Source organism: Rhinopithecus bieti, unplaced genomic scaffold (genome assembly GCF_001698545.2).
Source record: "Rhinopithecus bieti isolate Rb0 unplaced genomic scaffold, ASM169854v2 scaffold_13271, whole genome shotgun sequence".
In the NCBI taxonomy this organism is placed as follows: domain Eukaryota; kingdom Metazoa; phylum Chordata; class Mammalia; order Primates; family Cercopithecidae; genus Rhinopithecus; species Rhinopithecus bieti.
Window position 1 is genome coordinate 114233 of NW_016807521.1, and position 7523 is coordinate 121755.

General features: G+C 46.3%; 1 protein-coding gene across 2 annotated transcripts in view; it reads left to right on the forward strand.

Annotated features, from left to right (window-relative positions):
- SLC22A9 (solute carrier family 22 member 9) overlaps positions 1-7523 on the forward strand; it is a 161329-nt gene that overhangs the window by 28627 nt on the left and 125179 nt on the right. Inside the window, exon 1 of one of the 2 annotated variants that reach the window (XM_017882645.1) lies at positions 5666-5750. The exons of the other annotated variant lie outside the window; for it this stretch is intronic. The gene's annotated coding sequence lies outside the window, so the exon portion shown is untranslated. Of the gene's footprint in view, positions 1-5665; positions 5751-7523 lie in introns of those variants that run through there. 2 annotated transcript variants of the gene reach the window in all.

Consider the following 7523-nt stretch of genomic DNA (forward strand, 5'->3'; position numbering starts at 1 on the left):
GGAGAGGCAGTGGCAGTGAAGTTTTGCAGAGTAGTGTGCAAACACAGGAGGAACACTGGGAGGACCACCAGGGTGACTTGGATCTGCTGGAAGTAGCTGACACCCCCCATTTGCTGCATGAGGTCATTGAAGGCCATGGAACTAGGCCTGGTCAAGTGACTGGGGGCTGGGTCTGCAAATCAAGCAACCTGTTTCCTTTCTTCCAGCAGACGGGGAGGAGAGGGGCTGCCTTTGTTTCCTGCACTCATCAGTTCCTGGGTCTGCTGTAGCCCTAGGCCCCCTAATGGCCAGCAGTAGGTTTTTTTTTTTTTTTTTTTTGAGATGAAGTTTCACTCTTGTTGCCTAGGCTGGAGTGCAGGAGTGCAATGGCGCGATCTCGGCTCACTGCAACCTCCGCCTCCTGGGTTCAAGTGATCCTCCTGTCTCAGCCTCCCAAGTAGCTGGGATTACAGGTGCCTGCCACCATGCCTGGCTAATTTTTGTATTCTTAGTAGAGATGGAGTTTCACCACGTTGGCTAGGCTGGTCTCAAACTCCTGATCTCAGGTGATCCGCCTAGCTTGGCCTCCCAAAGTGCTGGGATGACAGGTGTGAGCCACCGTGCCCGGCCCAGTAGTTTTTATAACTTCTTTTGAAGCACCAAGTTAAACTGACTCAAGAGTCAGACATTTAATTATCAGATTCATCACGTCAATCGTTTGTTCCAGGAAGTCAAATGGGCAAGTAAAGTTGGATCTGGCGGAGGAAAGTACCCTCCTGTGAGGGAGGGACGTGTTTGAGCCTCTTCACCACACTGGAACAGGTAGGGAGGAAGGGAAAGCACCCAGGGTGAAGCGGAGCTCAAGATGGTGTGAGCATGAAGCCTGAGCTGAGCTCTCCTGTCTCAGGGCCGGGTCCTACCTCACTCTGAGCCAGACTGAACTGGGGAGACTCTGAAGGGCCCACGTAGAAATGCTGTGGTGCGTGGGCTTTGGAATCCCTTAACCTGCGAGCATCGCCTCTGCACGGATCCTGCAGTCTGGGCCTTCAGCCCTAGTTGAGGGCCAGGCCACAGCTCAACCTTCACTTGCAGGAGGAAGTCTTTGTTAGAGGTGTGTCAGCAGGGTCTCTTTTCTCATCAGAATATCCTCTCTAATCCACTCCCATTTTTTTCCCCCTTTCCAGAATTGTACCAGTATATGTGACATGATAAACAGCCATCAGGTGCTTTCACATTCTTTAAGGGTCTGGGCATACTGGGGTCTGTGCCGTGAACAGGGCCCAGGCGAATCCAGGTGTTCTGACATCTTGGCCCCTGTTACGGACTGAATTCTGTCCTCCTCATTCATATGTTGAAGCCCCAACCCCCAATGTGACTATATTTGGAAATAGAACCTTTAAGGAGGTAATGAAGGTTAAGTGAGATCATGGGGTGGGGCCCTAATCCAGTGTGACTGGTATCCTTACAAGAAGAGAGAGAGACAGCAGGGTGGGAGGCACGTGCTCAGAGGAAAGGCCATGTGAGGACATGGTGGGAAGGCGGCCATCTGCAAGCCAAAGAGAGGCCTCAGGAGAAACCAAACCTAATGACAGCTTGATTGTGGACTTCCAGCCTCCAGAGCTGTGAGAAAATAAATTTCTGTTGTTTAAGCCACCCAGCCTGTGGTATTTTGTTATGGCAGCCCAAGGCTGTCACTTATATCTGTAATGTAACACAATTCTAGCCAAGAAATGTGGCAGGAAGCCCACTGTGGGGGAGGTGGCTTTTGGGAAAGGTCTTCAAAAGAGATGTCTTGTTCTTCTAAACAGATATGTGAGGAGTCACTTCCTTTGATGCCTTTGGATGCTGTGTGAGGGGATGATGCCTGTAGCCATGGCAGCCCTCTTGCTGTCATGAGGGAAATTGTTGACCTGCTGAGGAGAGGGTTGAAAAGAACCTGGATCCATGATGATGTTGGGTGCCTGAATCATGGAAGCTAACGAATCTGCTTTTTTTTTTTTTTTTGGAGGCAGGGCTTAAGCCAGTTAGTTTTGTGTCACTTACAACTGAAAGAGTCCTGGCTGATACTTCCATCATAAGAGCCATAACCTGGGCTGGGCGTGGTGGCTCACACCTGTAATTCCAGCACTTTGGGAGGCCAAGGTGGGCAGATCATGAGGTCAGGAGTTCGAGACCAGCCTGGCCAACATAGTGAAACCCCATCTCTACTAAAAATACAAAAAATTAGCTAGGCGTGGTGGCGGGCACCTGTAATCCCAGCTACTCGGGAGGCTGAGGCAGGAGAATTGCTTGAACTCAGGAGGCAGAGGTTGCAGTGAGCCGAGATCACACCACTGCACTCCAATCCGGGCAAGTAGAGCCAAACTCAGCTCTACTAAAAAAAAAAAAAAAAAAGAGAGAGCCATAACCCGGAAGCACAGGGAAACTGAAGCCAGGGAAACTGAAGCCAGGGAAGCCTCTTAGGCTGAGTGATAGAATGGCTGTATTAGTCAGGGTTGTTGGGTGTAAACAACAAAAACAGACTGTGGCTAATGTAAGCTGTAGGAAAATCACTGGAAGGATAATGGGCTGCTCATGGGATTGATGAGAATCTGGCTCAGAAATGGGCAGGAGCTGAGGGTGGCCAGGAAACAGTTTGGCTAGGACTTCACTGGAGTATTCCCTGGAGGTTTCCATTCCTCCCTGGACCCTCACATGCTGTTGTGTGTCATCTCCCAAATGTTCCTGCAGCTTTGTGTTCTATTGCAAGAGTCAAGGCCCTAGGTGGGAGTACCGGTTATTTGCAAATGGTTCATGCACCTGAGTAAAACTTTATTAGGGTTTAGTATATGCAATAAAATGCATCAATTTTAGGGGTACATTTTTACAAGTTCTGACAGTTTTTTTTAAGACAGTCTCGTTGTGTTGCCCAGGCTGGAGTGCATTGGTGTGATCTTGGCTCACTGCAACGTCGCCTCCTGGGTTCAAGAGATTCTCATGCCTTAGCCTCCTGAGTAGCTGGTACTACAGGTGTGAACCACCACGCCTGGTTAATTTGTGTATTTTTAGTAGAGATGGGGTTTCACCATGTTGGCCAGGCTGGTCTCAATCTCCTGACCTCAGGTGATTCACCTGCCTCGGCCTCCCAAAGTGCTGGGATTTACAGTCAGCTCTGATAAATTTTTATACCACATAACCACTATATAGAACATTTTCATCTCCTGCCTCTCCCACCACAGCAGTGCCCTAGTACTGTATCCCAGCCAATTCTCATCTTCTACCCTAGGCAATAGATTTGTCTTTTCTGGAGTTTCAAATGAATGATATTATACAGTATATCCTCTTTTGTGTATGGCTTCTTTTGCTCAGCAAAACGTTTCTGAGATTCATCCACCTTGTAGGGTGCCAGTAGTTCATTCCCCCCTCCTTTTTTTTTTTTTTTTTTTTGAGATGGAATCTCACTCTGTTGCCAGGCTGGAGTGCGGTGGCGTGATCTCCTCTCACTGCAACCTCCACCTCCTGGGTTCAAGAGATTCTTCTGCCTCAGCCTCCCGAGTAGCTGGGACTACAGGTGCGTGCCACCACGCCCAGCTAATTTTTGTATTTTTAATAGAGACAGGGTTTCACCATGTTGGCCAGGATGGTCTCGATCTCTTGACCTTGTGATCTGCCCACCTCGGCCTCCCAAAGTGCTGGGGTCACAGGTGTGAGCCACCGCACCTGGCCCCATTCCTTTTTAATACTGAATAGTATTCCATTTTATGTACAACCACAGTTTGCTTATTCATTCACCTGTTGATGAACATTTGTGTTGTTTCCAGTTTTTGGCTATTATAAAGAAAGCTGCCATGAACATTTGTGTATAGTGAGGGGACATGTACGTTCACACCTCTTGGGTGAACACCTAGAAGTGTTGGGTCGTATATTTAACTTTATCAGAAACTGTCAAGTTGTTTTCCAAAGTGTTTCCAAATTTTACATTTCTACCAGCAATGGATGAGAGTTCCAGTTATTCCATATTCTTGTCGACATCTCGGTATGGCCGGTCTTTTACATTTTAGCCATTTATATGAATATGAAGAGACATCTCATTGTGATCTAACTTGCACTTTCCTGATGACTAATGATGTTGAGCATTTTTTCATGTGCTTATTGGCTCTTCATATACCTACCGTGGTGAAGCGTATGTGTAATTTTTTTTGCCTGTGTTTGAATTGGGGTGTTTGACTTCTTTTTATTGAGTTGTAGGAGTACTTTTTATATTCTGCAGATTTGTTTGCATAGCTCTCTCCTCTCCTGAGAAATCTTGGCTATCCTGAACTTCTCTTTTATTCTCCTCAGCTCAGTGAGGTTGCTGGCTCTGTTTGGATTCTACCTCTCTACACTGCAGTCCAGAAGTTGCTCCCAGGAAGAAAGCCTGGGTGATAAAAGTTGATGCAAAAGTAATTGCGGGTTTTGCAATTAAAAGTAATGACAAAAACCACAATTACTTTTGCATCAACCTAATAGTGGGCCTTAAATAATCTGTTTGCCTTCTCACAGAAATTACAGTCCTGCGCTGCCTGCTGCCTGTCGTCCAATGTGTGAATCTCGTTATTTTCCACATTTCCTTCAGTTTTCTAGTTTTTTTTTTGAGACGGAGTCTCGCTCTGCCGCCCAGGCTGGAGTGCAGTGGCCGGATCTCAGCTCACTGCAAGCCTCCCAAGTAGCTGGGACTACAGGCGCCCGCCACCTCGCCCAGCTAGTTTTTTTTTTGTATTTTTTAGTAGAGACGGGGTTTCACCGTGTTAGCCAGGATGGTCTCGATCTCCTGACCTAGTGATCCACCCGTCTCGGCCTCCCAAAGTGCTGGGATTACAGGCTTGAGCCACCGCGCCCGGCCTTTTTTTTTTTTTTTTTTTGAGATGGAGTCTCACACTGTCGCCTAGACTAGAGTGCAGTGGCATGATCCCGGCTCACTGCAACCTCCGCCTCCCAGGTTCAAGCGATTCTCCTTGGCTTAGCCTCTAAAGTAGCTGGGATTGCAGGCTCCTGCCACCACACCGGCTAATTTTTTTATTTTTATTTTTTATTTTTAGTAGAGACGGGGTTTCGCTATGTTGGCCAGCTGGTCTCGAACTCCTGACCACATGATCCGCCTGCCTGGGCCTCCTAAAGTGCTGGGATTACAGCCATGAGCCACCATGCCTGACCCAGTTTTCTAGTTTTTTACAATGGGAGAGTTGTTGTGGAAGTTTGTTATTTCCTGATGACTGGAACGTTTCCTTTTCCATTCTGAATGCATTCAAAACAACAGTGTTCCTTGTGTAATTGAAAGTGTCTTTCTTCCTCTCTAAAGGGGGATGCTGGGTAGCCAGTAGAGGGAGAAACTTCCATTCGTCTGGCTTCTTGTTTCCTTGTGGAATAAGGAGTGGGTTATTTGGTGAATTTGGAAGAAAGAACAGGGCATGTATAGCTACCTTCTTCTTTTCTTTTGGACGCTCTTTACCTTCAGAGAGCATGTTTTTTTTATTGTTTTTGACCACATGGTGAGGTATTTGACTGCTGTGTCTCTCAATTGGTTCCATATGTGGTGCAGAAGAGATGCATTTTTTTTCTTTTTTTTGAGACAGGGTCTCACTCTATCACCCAGGCTGGAGTGCAGCGGCACCATCATGGCTCACTGAAGCCTTGACCTTCTGAGCTCAAGCTGTCCCGTCACCTCAGCCTCCACGTAGCTGTGTTACTGGAAAGGAGTCCTGATCCAGACCCCAAAAGAGGGTTCTTGGACCTTACATAAGAAAGAATTTCGGGTGAGTTCATAGGATAAAGTGAAAGCAATTTTATTAGGGAAATAAGCAAACAAAACAATGGCTACTCCTTAGGCAGAGCAGCCCTGAGGGCTAGTGGTTGGCTATTTTTAGGGTTATTTCTTGATTATATGCTAAACAAGGAGTGGATTATTCATGAGTTTTCTAGGAAAGGGGCAGGCAATTCCCAGAACTGAGGCTTCCTCCCCTTTTTGGACCTTGTAAGGTACCGTCAGGATGTTGCCATGGCATTTGTAAACTGTGATGTGCTGGTGGGAGTGTCTTTCAGCATCCTAATGCATTATAGTTAGTTAGCATATAATGGGCAGTGAGGATGACCAGAGGTCACTTACATTGCCCTCTTGGCTTTGGTAGGTTTCCGTGGGCTTCTTTACTGCATCCTATTTTATCAGCAGGGTCTTTATGACCTGTATCTTGTGGTACCAATCCTGCCGAACTTCTGTCTCATCCTGTGATTAAGGATGCCTAACCTTCTGGGCATGCGATCCAGTAGATCTCAGCCTTACTTTACCCAGCCCCTATTAAAGATGGAGTTGCTCTGGTTTGAATGCCCCTGACAGCTGGAACCAAGTTAAAGATTTCTGAGTGATGTCTTCTTTAGTTCTGTTGCAATGCCGTTGTTATGCTATGCATAGAAATAAGAAAATATTGTCTTTAATGTCTTCAATCATTTCTGTTTATGGAAATGTATTTGGCAAGAAGTCGTGAGACTACAATAATATATCAGTTGTTAGGATTCTGCTTCCAACCAAGATGGAGGAACAGGGACTAGTAAATAGTAAATACTATCCTGCCTTTAATAAAAAAACCTGACAAATTAGGTTTGTATGGTAACTAATTTTAGACATTGGACAATAGGCAGTTCAGGACAGTTGTTCCTGAGAGAGGGAAACAAACAGAATGAGCCTTATGAACCAATTTACTTCCTGGAGAAACTCTGCAGGCTGCAGAACAGGGAGAGGGGATCTACTCAGAGCCCAGAAGTCTCCCTGCATTGAGGAAACAAAGTTGGGAGTCTGGGGAGACCCGGGTGACAAGAGTTTACAGAGCAGAGGACTGGAGAGGAGAAAGCTGCACAGAGCACTGGAGATTTGTAGGTGGTTTTTGTTATTAATAGAATCTTCAGGTGAGTATTGGTTGATGCATACATTTGGTGCAAGAACCTAGATGATTCTCAGAGTTCACACAGGCCAGGAACAGTTTATCTTCCCACCAGCCACAGTGACGACAAAACTCATAGTATTCAGGGCACTGGCATAGCAAACTCAGAAAGATCACTTGAGAGGAAAAATTAGCAGCATCTCTGCTCTCACCTAACAAAGCCTAAAAGCAAGCCTTGAAAAGTCACTTATTGTGACCCAGAAAAAAGTTCAAAATAGTCCGGGTGCGGTGGCTTATGCCTGTAATCCTAGTACTTTGGGAGGCTGAGGAGGGCAGATCACCTGAGGTCAGGAGTTTGAGACTAGCCTGGCCAATATATAGTGAAAGCCATCTCTACTAAAAAATACAAAAATTAGCTGGGTGTGGTGGTGCATGCCTGTAGTCCCGGCTACTTGGGAAGCTGAGGCAGGAGAATCGCTTGAACCCGGGAGGCGGAGCTTGCAGTGAGCCGCGATTGCACCACTGCACTCCAGCCTGGGGGAGACACTGTCTCAAGGAAACAAACAAACAAAATAGTTCAAAATAAAAGCTACAGATCCCAGATCCAAGAAGGTAAATTAACTCTCATATGATAATTTTTTTTTTTTTTTTTTG